The sequence below is a fragment of the Uranotaenia lowii genome, chromosome 2 (assembly GCF_029784155.1).
Source record: "Uranotaenia lowii strain MFRU-FL chromosome 2, ASM2978415v1, whole genome shotgun sequence".
NCBI classification, from domain to species: domain Eukaryota; kingdom Metazoa; phylum Arthropoda; class Insecta; order Diptera; family Culicidae; genus Uranotaenia; species Uranotaenia lowii.
In genome coordinates this window covers 186,162,298-186,181,100 of record NC_073692.1, presented here as the reverse complement: position 1 = coordinate 186,181,100, position 18,803 = coordinate 186,162,298, and the positions used below count along the sequence as shown (strand labels likewise).

Genomic DNA, 18,803 nt, shown 5'->3' with positions numbered 1-18,803 from the left:
CGGGGCCAACGAACATTTCTGATATCCTCTCGCGGCTTTGTGCTGAATCACAAACACCATTCGACGAGCCATCCGAACATTTTCTTTGTGCCATAGGTGAGGGGATGACTGCTATATCGTTGGCTGAAATAAAAAAGGAAACATACACTGTGCGAGGTGATGAAAGCGATTGAATCACAAGACTGGCATCCGAAACTCGTTCGGTATTCAGCGTTTGCTAAAGAGCTTGGCATTATCGATGGAATCCTCGTTAGAAACGATCGCATAGTTCTTCCCTTAGCCCTAAGACTAAAAGCGTTAGACATTGCACACCGTGGCCACCCCGGGATAGTCACTATGCGTAGAATTCTTAGGGAGAAGCTTTGGTGGCCGTACATGGATCATGACGTTGTGGATCGTATTCAAAAATGTATTGGGTGTGCTGCAGTCAGAATAGATGGACCTCCTGAGCCTATGCTTCGCAAGAGTTTGCCTGATAGAGCGTGGCAAGAAGTAGCAATAGATTTTTTTTCAGCGAAAGAATTTTCTACATTTTTAGTACTAGTTGACTATTACAGTCGTTTTTTGAAAGTCGTAGTCGTAGTCGTCAAAATCAGGGCATTTTACGAGCTTTGAGGATTGCTAAGGCAACCAATGAGGATTGGCGAAAAGCTCTGAAAAATTATGTTTACATGTTCAATACTACGCCACATTCGATGACCGGAAAAACTCCATTAGAATTGATGACGGGACGACCGGTTAAGGACCTTTTGCCATCGTTAAAAACAGATCCTAACTTGTTTCGTGATGAAGGAATAAGAGAGCAAGACCTCATTAAAAAAACGAAAGGTAAATTATGCGCTGACAAACGCCGTCACGCGAAACTGTCCGATATTGAGGTCGGGGATACAGTAATGCTAAAAAACTACGCTTGCGGAAAATTGGAATCGCACTTTAAACTAGAAAAATTCACAGTCGTTGAACGAAACGGAACAGACACTGTTGTACGCAATGATGAAGGAATTACATACCATCGACCAGTTTCTCATTTGCGGAAGTGGCCTTCTCAATCAGACCAGGAAACAATTTCGGAACAAGTATCTAAAAAGAGAATTCGTAAGTTTAAAATAATCCAAATCACCTAAATCATTCTTTTCATTCAAGACATGATTAATGTAATAGCTTTCATTCCAGGATCAGATTCGATTTCGGATTAATCTCCATCTTCGGAAGCAGGGACATCACAAACCGGTCAGTATCGCCAACCTGGTCTTCACTCGGACGCAATGGACCTTGAGGATACCGTTGATGAACCAATCCAAACTTCAAGTCGGCCGAAACGCAAAACCAAACTGCCTGCAAGATTTTCTTCATAGGACTAAAATAACATAAAATTTTCTCAATGAAGCATGTACTACTGATTTTTTTTTAGGTAGAAGAAGGAATGTAGAATTGGTATTAATAAATAATAATGAGAGTGCAATTTATGTAATGTTTACTCATATATTTGTGAAATGAATTAAGAGTGTGTTGCCGCGAAAGGCAGTTAGTTTTCGACCGTTGAACCAAGTGGACAATAAAAAGTGGTGTTGTCAAAGTGTCGGTGTTTTCATTATTAAAAGCATATCCAGCAATTATTTAGTGGACTCTACAATTAGATTTTTTATTTGTATTTCAAAATATTTTCAAAATCGAAAGAAAATTATCAATTCAGAATCAGGACAATTCATTCTAATAATACTTTACTTAAAGTATAGAAAGCTATCGTATCTGAAATTGATATATAAATTTGAATTTAAAACTCTGTTTTTTGTTTGTTCACAGCTGATTTATTGAGAGTTTTTAAACTTTAGAAAGTCATATCAGATGTCTAATGCTAACCTCATTTTAAAATCTAAAGCTGTGCTATTATCACTTGCGTTTGCAAGGAATTTATGACTTTGGCAAATAAGAATTCAGATTCTGAATCACAGCAAAGATTCTCTTTCACAAGTTTTAACCCTCAATTTTCCATCATTTTAATATGAATTATAAACTTAAAATTAATAACCTATATTATGAAATGAAACCAAAATTTAAATTTTAGATTCGATTTTATTTAATTCAGATTCAATTCACATCTAACATTCATATTATGGAATACCATGAAAAAAATGCAAGTACTGCCGAACAGAAATCGAATGTAAATATTTATAAGAGGTTAAATTTTTAAAAATCTTCTCAAAATTTCTAAATTCCATTTGCTTGAATTTAGAAATCTTAAAACACAAGAGATTCCAGCAACAATACATCGAAAGAAGAGATTACGTGTTACAACTTTTGCTTTCCCTATGAGTTTTTTGAGCCAAAAAGGAACAAAAAAGATTATAAAAGCTGTTTCAATATGAAGAAATTGGTGTTCGCGATAGAGATTCAAATCCATCTCCAGAACCCATAATCTACACTCACAACTATAGGAAGCTCACATGTTCCCGGTACATAAAAAAGGAAATAGGAGAGATGTTAACAATTACCGTGGGATTTCCGCCCTATGTTCGATTGCCAAACTATTCGAATTGGTGGTATTGGATCCTTTCTTCAATAACTAATAACAACTATAACACAAGGAAACAAAATTCGCATTTTCAGTGGTGCAAAGAATTTGAAAACTGATTTTTACTTATTTAGGAGCACTAAATGCAAATTTGGATTTTTTTTATCAGCTCCTGTTTTCTGGTATGAATTTTGTAAATTCATTGAAAAAATTTGTGCTCTTTTCAGCAAAATTATCAATTAATGATCAATTTCCATGAATACTGTGAGTAATTTACCATGACTTCTGGGAGAAAAAATTATAGAAGAAAGAATTTTTCCTCATTTTGTAAAATACGGGAATTTTGAAAACATTTGCTGAAGTGAAGTTAAAATGCTTTTCAGCGTTCAACAAAGTTGTGAAAAAGATCAAAATTTTCAGTATCAAATAACTATCAAAATAAACCTTCTTTTTGTTAGCAAAAAGTTAGCAAAAGCACAAGAATAATGTTAAATACATTTTTGTATATTTTATCTAGACAAAATCTGAATTGTTTTTTTCCGGGAATTGGCCACTTTGTGGAATTCTTCCCTATAAGGCTGGAACAAATATCAATTTCTTCTTTTGTCACCCCCCCCCCCCTTCGAAATTTCCAAAATCCCGAAGGGGGGAATAAATAAAGTTTGAAGTATTTTAAGTAAATTTCAAATAAAAATTCAAATATCCGAAAGATTACAAGACCAAGAACCAAATTTTGGAAGATGGAAGTTAATTCACATTTTGATTGTATTGAACTTTTCGATATAAAAAATACTTGATTTGTAGGTTTTATGCAATAATATAGCATGCAATTTGATTGCATGCAAGCTTTCGTACAATTTGTCCAATTTATTTGTTTTTCGCATTATTTTTTATTGTCCCCCCCTCGCGATGTTCCAACTCCGAGTGACAAAAGAAGGATTTGAAATTTGTTCCGGCCTAATCTGTATCGCTAAATGAATAAAGGATAATGAAAAGATTGAACAATTTTTTGTTGTTCGTGTAGGTTAGTTACTTTACTTTATTATTATTGATTGATTTCACTCTACACTGTTTAAGTTTAAGTTTTAAAATTACGCTAGAAAATAAGAAGTGAGAGAAAAAATCTGGCAAAAAATTTAGTTTGAGACGCAAAATTCTTCCTCAATCAGTTGGCCTCTGTTTTGATTGTTCCCTTGTGAATTAGATCTATCCCCTTATCATTTCACTAATTTTTCGGCAACAAGGCATGCTAAACAGTCGGAAGATCTTTCAGTGAACTAACACTACTGGATTTAAGATCTACACCAATTGTGTCGCCGATAGTGCTTGCAGCTCTCTACACAATAATATTGAAATTTTAAGTTAAAATTTAGCTTGAGGTTTGATATTCTGAATCTGAAAGCTTGACTAATTCAATTGCAAATGATTGAGATAGTTCCCTTAAGAATAGTATTAACTTTCAGAATTAACCATTCATTTCATAATTTTTTAATATAATTCAAAATCATTTAAAAAATTTGGAATTATGTATTGGTACCTGAATTAATCACTTTTTTATAATTGTTTGTTGCATTTGTGACTATTTCATGCGTTTTAGTACAATTAAAATTAAAAATTTTGTATGATAACTTTAAATTCAAGAGCAAATCAAACAAAATTTGGTTTCAGAAGCTTCATACTTCAGAAATTATTTTGATAATCGTATTTTCTACATAATTAAATTTACATAATTAGTGGTGATTTTATATATTAAGAAATAAAAAAAAAATAAACCACAATTTTCAACGAGAATGGTGTTCTCAAATTCGAAAATAATAATACTAAATTTCCAAATCACGATTCAGTAAAATATTCCAATGAAGAATTTTATTCCCGTTAGTTATGTTTATTAATTAGTTTATCGGCCTTATCGATGAAATTAAAATGCTATCGAAGAATTATAAAATATCAGCCACGTGTGTATTATTTTCTTTTGAAAAATTACATTCATAACGAGAAATTCTTTAAAGAGATTTGAACGTGAAATTTGAAAATATCAGATATACCAACAAATTAAAACAAATAATCAATTATCATTTTTTTCGGAATAGATAATATAGATTCGCTGGTTGTTTTATAAAAGGAAGATTAAGGTTTGATAGAAGTATATTGAAATTAGTATAAAGATAAACTTTGATAAAGAAAGTTCTCATCATTCATCTCTTGTTCCATATTGTATTGCTAATGTTGTTCAGTGAAATTCATGGATGAAGGAGGAGCAGTGTGCAGCTTATATTGTAGACTCATCTACAACTGACTATATCCCCCCCCCCCTCTCCCGCAACCCCTCCATCTCCTTTCGCTCACTCAAATGATCGTTTTTTCACCAGATATAACCGTTTCTTTGTATTGACTGATTTTTGAAAATTTGGAAAATCACCCCCCCCCCCCAAGAGCGAGGTCTAGGACCGCCCCTGTACAGAAGAAACAAAAATGATGTTGATTTTTCAGTACAATATATTCAATTTTCCCATTTAAACCTATAAGTTCAAATTTATTCATGCTAAAACGAAGCTTTGGTTTGAAAAATTCATAAAATGACCTATAATCGACACAGTCTAATGCCCCTACAGTGACTGAATTTCAGATTTCGGCAAAAAGTTTTATATGCATTTTAAAACGTTTTTATCCACTTTTTCATGTATCAGCCAGTTAGAAAATAGACTTTGTTTATTATCTGAACACGAAACAAAGACGTAAATCAAATATTATAGCTGTTTTCTATGACTTAAAAAGCGTCCTCCTTAAGGTGGCCATTAGGCCGCTGCAAACTTTTTATGAAAACTTAAAATTTATAAATTTTAATACCTCACATAATTCTTGGTGGGTTTTACTACCAAAAATAGCCATAAAAATTTTGGAAGTAATTAGTTAAGTCCTGAATAAGCGCAAAGAGTTTTAATTTTGAATAGAAATTTGATAGGGACAAACAAAATTTTTCATTAAAAGATCGCCAGAGATGTCCCGAAAAATCTTAAATAAATATTTTTGAATTTCAAATATTTCTTGATTCTTGCGTTACATTTCATGTAAACAAAATTTACACCTGACATTTACACCTGTTATTTTTAAATAATATTTATTGAATTCAGTTTTTTTTTTAAATCTGAAATGGTTATAACTTTTTTTTTTCATGAAATTCTTAGCTAATTCTTAAGCTCAAGTTAGAAAACAATTAAGCATAAGAATAGGCTAAACCAATAACTCAAGCCAAACTTCATTTTAAACCTTTTTGAATTTACCGGATGATTTAATACGCAAAAATTTCTTCTTCAATACACATTTCCATACATTTAAAATAGAAACGCGTTGCGCTAATTCAGGTATCAACCAAATCGTCTAAAATGTCTAAATATATATATATATATATATATATATATATATATATATATATATATATATATATATATATATATATATATATATATATAGGTATATATATATATATATATATATATATATATATATATATATATATATATATATATATATATGTATATATATATATATATATATATATATATATATATATATTATATATATATATATATATATATATATATATATATATATATATTATATATATATATATATATATATATATATATATATATATATATATATATATATATATATATATATTATATATATATATATATTATATATATATATATATATATATATATATATATATATATATATATATTATATATATATATATATATATATATATATATATATATATAAATATATATATATATATATATATATATATATATATATATATATATATATATATATATATATATATATATATATATATATATATATATATATATATATATATATATATACTTATATATATATATATATATATTATATATATATATATATATATATATATATATATATATATATATATATATATATATATATATATATCTATATATATATAAATACATATATATATATATATATATATATATATATATATATATATATATATATATATATATATAATATATATATATATATATATATATATATATAATATATATATATATTATATATATATATATATATATATATATATATATATATAATATATATATATATATATATATATATATATATATATATATATCGTGTATGGGCAGAAGAGCCAAGACCTAGAGATCGAAATAACGATGGTCGTGCATTTCTGGTCTGTCGGCTTAGCTCTCTGCCCGAATCCACCACCCACCGTACCTACTCGGAGAGCAAACAAACACGTTTTGCTGGACGCGGTGCTTGTAGTTCTAGAAATTCAGGAATGATTTTACGTTTATAATTTTCAATTTTTTGTGAAATCTCACAGCGTGAATTGTAGCACCTCACTAGAATGTAGATTAAATGTCCTTTCCAATGAATATACTCTTAATTGGTCCAAACAAAGTAAAAGCACTGATAATCTGGGTACAACCTGACAGTGGATCACAAAAAACAGATGAAATTTCAATTTGTAAAAAAAATCGCGCAAAGTAGTGAACTTTGAAAAATTCCAGTTAATTCAATTTTTGTTGCATCAAAAATCTAAAGACAGCAAAATGTTGGAATTTTAATAGATTTTGTAGTCATATTTTTCAAAACTCTACCATCGCTCAAACAGTATTTACTAGCAATCGAATGAAAAGTAGGTTTTTTTAGACCACTTTTTTAAACTTTTTGTGACCATTTTATTAAAAAAAATTTAAAAAAATATTTCTTGTCTCTATGATGTAGGCATTAACTTCAGCTTTCATATGCATAAGGCAAATATTTTTTGGACGTGTAACATATGAACTACAAGCAGTTTTCGTAAGGCATGTTTTTTTTTCGGATTTTTTTTCTTTCATGCTGAATAACGAGAAAACTAGTAACTTTAGCTGTATATAATGTTCTAAAACATATTTTACTGACGTTACAAGGTTTCTATTGATATAAGTTTAATATGAAGTACATAATAATTCAAACGACTTAAATTGATTTTACTTTTGTGGTGTCAAAATGACACCAAAAGTCGGAAAAGGGAGTTTTTTTTATCCAGGCTTCCAGGGTTCGTCCAGTAAAAAAAGTAAAGATGCAGTATTCAAGAACTTGTTGAATTCATTTAGGGGTCCCCGAAGAAATTTTTGTATTTTGAAGCTTCTGAAAAAATATATATATATTATACTTATATATATATATATATATATATATATAGTATAGTAGTATGATATATCTATAGTATATATATATATATATTAGAGTTGTATAGTATATGATATAGATATAGTAGACTATAGATCTCTAGCTTTATACTCACTCACACTATACACTACATATCACTACTATACTACTCATCACATATATACTATAAATATAATATATATATATATATATATATATATATATATATATATATATATATATATATATATATATATATATATAAATATATAAATATTTATATATATATATATACTATATATATATATATCACTATATCTATATATACTATATAATATATACATATATATATAATATATATATATATATATTCGGGCAGAGAGCCAAGCCGAGAGACGAAATAACGATGCGTGTCGTGCATTTCTTGGTCTGTCGGCTTAGCTCTCTGCCCGAATCACCACCCACCGTACCTACTCGGAGAGCAAACAAACACGTTTTGCTGGACGCGGTGCTTGTAGTTCTAGAAATTCAGGAATGATTTTACGTTTATAATTTTCAATTTTTTGTGAAATCTCACAGCGTGAATTGTAGCACCTCACTAGAATGTAGATTAAATGTCCTTTCCAATGAATATACTCTTAATTGGTCCAAACAAAGTAAAAGCACTGATAATCTGGGTACAACCTGACAGTGGATCACAAAAACAGATGAAATTTCAATTTGTAAAAAAATCGCGCAAAGTAGTGAACTTTGAAAAATTCCAGTTAATTCAATTTTTGTTGCATCAAAAATCTAAAGACAGCAAAATGTTGGAATTTTAATAGATTTTGTAGTCATATTTTTCAAAACTCTACCATCGCTCAAACAGTATTTACTAGCAATCGAATGAAAAGTAGGTTTTTTAGACCACTTTTTTAAACTTTTTGTGACCATTTTATTAAAAAAAATTTAAAAAAATATTTCTTGTCTCTATGATGTAGGCATTAACTTCAGCTTTCATATGCATAAGGCAAATATTTTTTGGACGTGTAACATATGAACTACAGCAGTTTTCGTAAGGCATGTTTTTTTCGGATTTTTTTTCTTTCATGCTGAATAACGAGAAAACTAGTAACTTTAGCTGTATATAATGTTCTAAACATATTTTACTGACGTTACAAGGTTTCTATTGATATAAGTTTAATATGAAGTTCATAATAATTCAAACGACTTAAATTGATTTTACTTTTGTGGTGTCAAAATGACACCAAAAGTCGGAAAAGGGAGTTTTTTTTATCCAGGCTTCCAGGGTTCGTCCATAAAAAAAGTAAAGATGCAGTATTCAAGAACTTTTGAATTCATTTAGGGTCCCCGAAGAAATTTTTGTATTTTGAAGCTTCTGAAAAAAGTTACAAGCCTTCAAACTTGCAATGGTGTCAAAATGACACCCTAATGCGGATGAGGGTTAATAATCACTATCATAAGGTTGCCAGATTGCCCGGCTTTAGTCGGTTTTGCCCGGATATAAAATGTAATAAAAGTCCGGTCCGACCCGGTTGCCCGGATTTCATTGGAAAAGCCCGGATTTTGTCCGGGTTTATTTTCATTCTCATTCTCAAATCAAATTAAAAAAAAAACAAATCGTGTATAGTTTTATGAAAACAATCATGAAGGGATTTGAAAGCCTAAAATACGATTTGAAAAAATGCTGACAAATTTAGATCAAAAAGGTTTTGATCGAATTTGCCCAGATTTTGGTCAACAATTTTGAAATCAAATGCTTGAATTTTGCCAGGTTTTTTGATAAAATTGACGATTGATTTGTTCGGCCCGAATATGTGCTGGATATCGTCTGGCAACCTTACTATCACTACATCACTGTGCCATTAAAAATTTTAAGGCCTAATTTTTTTTTGCAAATAGGCATTATGAAGTTCATATTAATTCAAACGAATGACATATTGGAATAAATATTTTTGCTGTAATTTTTGTGAGAAACATTTCAAAGTGATGAAAAAGGTCTGCAAGTCACATTTAATTTGATTTGTCAAACAAAGTGCAATAATTAAAAAAAAATATTTTTTATAAAACTTTTGAAAATAATTTGTTTGATTTTTTTTCTATTTGGCAAATATTTCTAAAATATTTAATTTTTTGTAGATATACCAGTTTCGAGAAGCATGAACTATCACCAGGAATCGAGAATCATCATTCTTCTCTAATGTTATAAAAAACCCAATTCCAGAAGGTCTTGTTAGAGGGTTGATTTAGGATATTCTGTAAAATTTAAAAAAAAATGAAATATAAAAAATAATCTAAATGTAAAATAATTTACATTTTTGGGGACCAGTGAGGACTCATTTTTTTTTATTTTTCGGCACTCAGCCCGGAATGAAAAGTTGATCTTTCACGACTGCGGGTTGCCAGACTTACCACAAAAGCAAGTATAACGTCAACTGAAATTTTCTCACAAAAAAACAAAGTTTGCTAACAAAAAATGCACAAAATGCATTCACTTGGACTTAACGTGAAATTCATTAGCTAGTTAAGGCCCAATGACACTTCTCGTGAAAATGAACGCGAAAAATCTTATTTCGTCAATAACTCAATAAATCCAACCAGGCGCGGATCTAGAGATTGCTCTTAGGGGGGGTGATTTAGTAAATTTTCAAAAAAATATAACCAAATTTTTTTGAGTGATTGGGAAAAATAAAAATTGTGACAGGAAAAATGTTGATGATAAAGATGAAGAGAATTAAGTAGCATGTAAATAATGTTAAAAGCAATTTTAAAAAATAGTTTGTTTAAAGAATTCTGTACATCTGTTTGGGGCTGGCTTAGTCTTAGGCAAAACGCAGACAAATGTTTTTTTTTCTCTGGTATGGAGTTGAATTTACGTTTATTTGTCTAGTTGAGGATATGGAATGACCATTTATTGGTATGATTTGAACTTACTCAAATGAGAATCTCTGGTTTTATGATTAAAACTACGTCTTATTAATTTTGAAACGATTACAATACAATATTCGGGCAAAAAGCTATTTACAAAAGTTTCAATTATATTTAACCGAAATATTTTCTCTTTTGAGTTCCAATTTTAAACTGTTGGCTGCTTCATTACTTATCGAAACCCGTCAATGTATTTATTCAATAATTTTACAAATTTTTCACTTGAAGTTAAATTAAAATATCAATTTAAAGACCTGAATCAAAAAACAATCTATAACAAATAAACATTTAAAACACAAATTAGCACGTACATATCTAGAGAAATAAAATATAGATTGCTAATCATTACATTTAATTTTTTATTTCAGAGGTTTGCTGAATATATTCGTCTTTTTTTATCTTTTCGAATACTTATAGCGTTTTTTTTTCAGTGAGTTTTTAAAAACAAGTCAGTGGCCAAGATTTAACAATTGAAAAGTTTTATTAACTCCACCAATGAGGTTGACTACAAAAGCGGACAGACTTTACAAAAATAACCTTGCTCAGTTTTGGAAAAAAACTAGCCAACTTTTGAATGCTTCCAAATGCTTTGCACTTGCTTATTGTTTTTCTTTTTCAGCACTTCGACTCTTCAAATGCTCGGAGTATGTAAACGAAAATTGTGGTGGAGCATCATCAATAGTTAAATAAGGTTTAGGATGGGCCTTTAAAACAGCACCTATATCTATTTCATAGATCAATGGGTCTGCAGCAGACACGAACGTCTGATCATTCTGGAGGTCAGATTTGCTAGTAGTACTTGAAAACATTTCGATGCTTTTATGGTTCAGTTCCAGATCTACATATGTACTTCCCCTTATTATCATCTTCGGTAGCATGCATGTTCCTGAAAGCAGAGACTAACGGTAGCAAATCCGGATGTCTGCAAAGTTAGATCGATCAGATTATCAGTTGCTACATCTGGGAATAATATCAACTATAGAGTTGTTTTTGACAGTGCTTACGCACATTTGCCTACGTATATATGGATAAGAAAAGGGCAAATAAGCTCCAAAAATTTAGTTTACAAAACGATGATGTCAGTTCAAGGATATGATCACTTTTGACGTTTTTTTCCCCACAGTTAAAAAGTTTCACTGAAAATGTCAGAATTATGTCACGAATATTTCTAGCCGTACATAGAACAATTATTGAAAATTTTCACCTGTGGACCCAATAAAATTTTTTTTTTAGAAAACCATCACGATGCATAAGTAAGAAATCACTTTAAGATTAACTTGAAAATAAATGTTGGCTTCTTTCAGGCCTCTTCAAGAAATCATTCAGGAATCGGTTAATAAAGAAAACCAATCCTTAAAAAGTGAGGTGCAAGCTTTATCCTTTTCGCATGCCCGAAACCAACACGAAGTTATAAACGCGTATACTTTTTATACTCAACTCAAGCATATTTTTTAGCAGCCTTTGAATTCTTATGCACGCTTAAAAATGATAATGTCAATGTGAAGATATTTTGACACATGAAAAAGTTATATTTCATCTAAATTTAAAAGTTAAAAAATCTGTGACCATTTTACTAATGATTTTTTTTCGCCTGGGGTGGGGGGTGATCACCGCCCCCCCCCCCCGTAGATCCGCGCATGAATCCAACTGGTCTTGTTGTTTAACCTTCCTAAGCCGTTCAAAAAGTTTTGAACAATTTATTTTTCGCTTGTTTTGACAAGTAAATTGATTTCGTTCCACTGGTCACATATCTTGACCGATTTTTATGACTTTAGATTAACTGCTTAGGTAATTTATTCAAAATTTTAAATATATAAAACTTAAATCGATTTATCTTAGCAAATGACCTATAGAACGCTTTGAACAGAAATCCCATGGGAGTTTTGGCCGTAATCTTGAAATTACCGGAAAAAAATTCTCACTTTTTAAAAGAGGTAACATTTTTTCTTAGCAGCGCTGTATCTCATTCTTAATTAAACCGATTTTTAAAACTCAAATTTTAGTTTTATTTTGATAACATGATTATCATTTTCACTGAATACTCATAGTATCTCAAATATTACTGTTATTCGTAATACGTGAATGAAAAGAATAAAAAATCGTGATTTTCGAACCCGTCTGTTATCATGCGCACATTTCTTATTTTGTTATCGTGATTTCTTAAAACTTTTCATCAAACCTGCCTACTTTTTATATACCCAATGATAGATTTTAATCTCTACAATCGATTGATATGCTTTTTATGTAGTTTTTCAAAAATTTGTAGCAACGTTTTCCGAATTTACTAAAAGATGCCGGAATTCGACCAGATTTTCAAACGTTTTGTAGCAAGCAAGCACAACCCCCCGGGAGAGCTTAAATCGAACAAAATCCGTGGCTCTCCCAGCCGTGCTCTCGAAATCTGCCGTCCTATAGCAAACTGAAGGAATCGCCCGCATGGTTACGTAGGGTGGTTTGTGCTGATACGTATGAATATTTTTACGTAATTCATAGCTAAGTCATTGACTTCATCATTTTGATTGTTTTTTAGCATTTCAAAGTTACAGAGACCTAGTTCAGAATTTATATTATCTTTAATGCGTAGTGTAGTTTCCGAACAACACTTAATTTAAATTATTTCGAAAGCGCGTGGATATTGTTATATTCAAAACAATCACAACCAATATTACAACGATTTAAATCTTTAAGTTTATAATACTATAAATATCGAGTTTTAATTTACATAAACTACAAATATGCATAAAAGTAGTTTAAATCATAATTTGAGCTCTTCGTGGTGTTATGAGAATTAAAAGATGCTTTTAATGAATTAGTAATTGCCATATCAATTTAAAAAAGTCGTGTTTTAAAAGGTTAAGACACTGTGTTCCAGAAAATTGTCATATTGCATAATATTTTGAACGACATCTTTTGTTTCAGTGATATTATTTGAAATAGACATTCTTCATTTACATAAGTGTGATTTTTTTCTTATTTTACTCATGTTTTCTTCGAAAAGGTTCATAATTTTAACCCTCATCCGCATTAGATTTCATTACCCTAATCAGCACTTGTGGTGTCAATTTGACACCACAAGCTCAAATCGTTATAACTTTTGGCGTGTTAAACCGATTTAAACAAAACTTACATCAAAAGAAACCTTGTAATGTCAGTAAAATATGTTTAGAACATTATATACAGCTAAAGTTACAAGTTTTCTCGTTATTCAGCATGAAAGAAAAAAAAATCCGAAAAAACATGCCTCACGAAAACTGCTGTAGTTCATATGTTACACGTCCAAAAAAATATATGCCTTATGCATATGAAAGCTGAAGTTAATGCCTACATCATGAAGACAAGAAATATTTTTTTAAATTTTTTTTTAATGAAATGGTCACAAAAAGTTCAAAAAAGTGGTCTAAAAAACCTACTTTTCATTCGATTGCTAGTAAATACTGTTTGAGCGATGGTAGAGTTTTTTGAAAAATATGACTACAAAATGTATTAAAATTCCAACATTTTGCTGTCTTTAGATTTTTAATGCAACAAAAATTGAATTTACTGGAATTTTTCAAAGTTCACTACTTTGCGCGATTTTTTTACAAATTGAAATTTCATCTGTTTTTGTGGTCCACCGTCAGGTTGTACCCGGATTATCAGTGCTTTTACTTTGTTTGGACCAACCAAGAGTATATTCATTGGAAAGCACATTTAATCTTCATTCTAGTGAGGTGCTGCAATTCACGCTGTGAGATTTCACAAAAATATGAAAATTATAAACATAAAATCATTCCTGAATTTCTAGAACTACAAGCACCTCGTCCAGCAAAATGTGTTTGTTTGCTCTCCGAGTAGGTACGGTGGGTGGTGATTCGGGCAGAGAGCGAAGCCGACAGACGAAATAATGATGCGTGTCGTGACAAGCAAACGTGAACTACTGTCAATAGAAAATTTCCAACCAAGAAACGTACGACACGCATCATTATTTCGTCTGTCGGCTTCGCTCTCTGCCCGAATCACCACCCACCGTACCTACTCGGAGAGCAAACAAACACATTTTGCTGGACGAGGTGCTTGTAGTTCTAGAAATTCAGGAATGATTTTATGTTTATAATTTTCATATTTTTGTGAAATCTCACAGCGTGAATTGCAGCACCTCACTAGAATGAAGATTAAATGTGCTTTCCAATGAATATACTCTTGGTTGGTCCAAACAAAGTAAAAGCACTGATAATCCGGGTACAACCTGACGGTGGACCACAAAAACAGATGAAATTTCAATTTGTAAAAAAATCGTGCAAAGTAGTGAACTTTGAAAAATTCCAGTAAATTCAATTTTTGTTGCATTAAAAATCTAAAGACAGCAAAATGTTGAAATTTTAATACATTTTGTAGTCATATTTTTCAAAAAACTCTACCATCACTCAAACAGTATTTTCTAGCAATCGAATGAAAAGTAGGTTTTTTAGACCACTTTTTTGAACTTTTTGTTACCATTTCATTAAAAAAAATTTAAAAAAATATTTGTTGTTTTCATGATGTAGGCATTAACTTCAGCTTTCATATGCATGAGGCAAATATTTTTTTGGACGTGTAACATATGAACTACAACAGTTTTCGTGAGGCATATTTTTTCAGATTTTTTTTCTTTCATGCTGAATAACGAGAAAACTTGTAACTTTAGCTGTATATAATGTTCTAAACATATTTTACTGACATTACAAGGTTTCTATTGATATAAGTTTTATATGAAGTTCATAATAATTCAAACGACTTAAATAGATTTTACTTTTGTGGTGTCAAAATGACACCAAAAGTCGGAAAAGGGAGTTTTTTTGTCCAGGCTTCCAGGGTTCGTCCATAAAAAAAGTAAAGATGCAATATTGAAGAACTTTTGAATTCATTTAGGGTCCCCGAAGAAAATTTTGTATTTTGAAGCTTCTGAAAAAAGTTACAAGCCTTCAAACTTGCAATGGTGTCAAAATGACACCCTAATGCGGATGAGGGTTAACTTAATATCAGGATTCAGAACAAAAATATGGAAAAAAAACTTGAAATAAATTTAAAATAATTAATGATTTAAACTTCAGAAATAACTTTATGGATTCATAATGCTGTGCTTCTAATTGTGATTTAAATTTTTGACTTTCCAAATATGAATTTTGCAATTCAAATTAACATTTTTCTAAGAGTTCAGAATCGGAATTTATAATGAATAAATTAATAATTGAAAACTAAGACAAAAGAATTGCTTATTCTTAATTCTAAATTCATAACTTAACAAAAATCAGAATTCGAATTCAAATTTGACAGTTTCGAATTTAGTATCATAAATATGAAACTTACAATTTTTGAGTTCGAATTTTCAATCGTGAATTTATTCTTTTTTAAATCAGGGTTTAAAAAGGAATGAAAAATTGTGGACTTTTAATTCAAAATTCACCATCGGAAGCTTAGTATTGTGAACAATGAATTTTAGAAAGTGAATTAGAAGCTCATAATTTCGATTTAAGAGTTTTGAATTCAGAAAAAAAATTAATTGTGAACAAAAAAATATGAATCGTGAATTTGAATTATTTATTCTAAAATTTTATTCATCATTCGGATTTGAAGTTCAGATTAGTAATCTGAAATATAAACAGCAAATGTTATTTTAATACGTTTGGTTTTAAAAAATATTTCAAAAATTAACATCGAAAACATTCACACTTGTGTAAAAGTAGTATGTATGTATGTAAATTTTATGTTATAATAAAAATCAAAGAAGATTCCACCGAAACTATTTTGCAAAATGAGGATTCTTAAAAATATCTTAAAACATTTCTGAACTAGGTTTCTGTAACTTTGAAAAGCTGAAAAACAATCAAAATGATGAAGACAATGACTTTATGAGTTACGTAAAAATATTCATACGTATCAGCACAAACCACCCTACGTAACCATGCGGGCGATTCCTTCAGTCTGCTACAGATTTCGAGAGCACGACTGGGAGAGCCATGGATTTTGTTCGATTTAAGCTCTCCCGGGGGGTTGCGCTTGATTGCTACAAAACGTTTGAAAAACTGGTAAAATTCCGGCATCTTTTAGTAAATTCGGAAAACGTTGCCGGGCAGGCTTCCGAATAGTACAGCTTTGCTATGACAGCCTTTTTCTTGCCAAACAAACTGTCTCGGTTTTCCTTACCACTCGGTTCGCTGCTGTACCGTCGGTAACGAATCGTAATGCTTCGGCTACATCGCGCACGTGCGAGAACCCAGGCTGTATCTGAACAATCTGCTCAAAGCATGCGTTGCCGAAAGTGTTGTGCTTTAAGCTGTAGCGAACCCAACTGACAGTTCGATTTTCATCCCTTCATGCCTCCTGTTTCGAAAATAATTTCATCCTGACTGTCGGCTGCAGGGCGTGACAGTTTTGGGCAGGACTGTCACGGGTGACTGTCGTGCCCATACACATACCGTACCCATGCCCGATCGTATGCGCTGCTGCTCGGATCGAATAGATCGAACGAGTCATCTATTCGCACCGAGCAGCAGCATATGATCGGCGCGTAACGCGAGGGTGATTGGGGTGATCACCACCCGCAGTAGCTTCAAGCAAAAGGAAAATTCATACGTTCGTTCGAAATTAACTCGGCCCGAGCGAATCTCGGCTACAGTCGGACAGAGTAAGTAGTACTGTCATGCGAAATTCAACGCATTGAAAACTGTCACGAAGATATTCCCAAAACTGTCACGAAGCTTAAAAACCTTCATACCCACGAACAAACTCTGGCATGAGGTAAAACAAGGCATCACTGTACATCGCACGACCGCTCCTTTTAAAACTGTCGGGGAAGAAATATACGGGAAGCTTTCATCGAGGTGCATGTGCGACGTTCGCAAGAATACTGTCGTTCGCCACACACAAAAAAAATCTGAGTTTTACATTTGATGTAAAATTTGATTTCATGTAAAAATCGGTCAGATCTGTTGTATATTATAACGCAGCCCTGATCATGCGTTTCCTCATTCGGGTCAACTTGTTGTAATTTTACATGACTTTTGCTTGAAACGATGTTTGGAATCAGAAACGTTGCTGTCGCTCACAGGGTGTGACTTATTGTTTTCCAATTTTAATTAATATAAAAAAGTGAAATCCTTTTAACAATTTTCACCAAAAACAAATTATGTTTTATTGCTTATTGCAAAAAACACTTTAAAAATAGTATATTACTCGATTGAATTTTGTAGACTTTATTGGAGAAGTTATATTGGGCATATAGTCCTGGCCCTCCTATAGGAGCCCTTTCGCTCCAAACCAGAAGAAAGAAGAAGAAGAGAAGTGATATTTTGTTGTAAGCAACAGTTCACCTCTTGTTTTTGATTCTTATTTTTTTTGAAAAATATAGTTATAACTCTAACCGATAACATGAATACGAAATCTAACAATTAAAAATGAATGGCAACAAAAAGTAAACAAACTTTTGGTTAAAATAAATATTGCACAAAAAGGTCAGCAATATTCTTAATTTGTTGTTACAATAGGTTCAGCACAATAAAGCTTTATACTCTATACTCTTCGATTTGAGTATAAATTTGTGAATTCAAAAAAATCAGGTTCTAGGATTTATATACTAGTGAATCGTTTTGAATTGTTTAATATTTATAAAAACAAATTACAAGCTTCATTACTCCTTCCTCACATTCCATCATTTAGCAAAGGACATTTCAATGTACAACGAACAAATAACAAGTATTATTAATCAAAAAACATTCTAGATAAATTTAGTGCTACCTATTTTGAAATAAAAAGTAATGAAAAATTGTTTTCAAAATCATCGATCCAAAAAGTATTAACGAAACTAAAAGAAAATTCAGATACACCCTGCAGCACAATCGTTTCACACACGGTGTACAATATAATAAGGTGATATCTTCCCGATGATGTCGTCATTACTATCCATCTAGTGATCTGATTATTCTCCGCGCGCGAAACTTTTTGCCCGGTACGCTATAGGCAGATAGTAATGACGTCACTAGTTTGCAGTCAAACGAGTTGTTTACTCGTGTTAGTAGCCTACCTTATATACTTATACCGTGCGTTTCACAAACAAACACCGGACGGCCGACCGGTAAGCAGCAAGTTCGTTTAGATGCGCGAAAAAATTACTGTTTCAAAT

At 31.0% G+C, this 18,803-nt stretch overlaps 1 long non-coding RNA gene across 1 annotated transcript; it reads right to left on the bottom strand.

Moving 5' to 3' along the window:
- Nucleotides 1-1,352, bottom strand: LOC129745052 (uncharacterized). The gene is made up of 3 exons (XR_008737068.1): nt 1,229-1,352; nt 1,011-1,080; nt 1-123 (listed from the first exon to the last, which is right to left on the bottom strand). It is a non-coding gene; the product is annotated as an uncharacterized LOC129745052 (long non-coding RNA).
- Between the last annotated feature and the right edge of the window lie 17,451 nt (nt 1,353-18,803).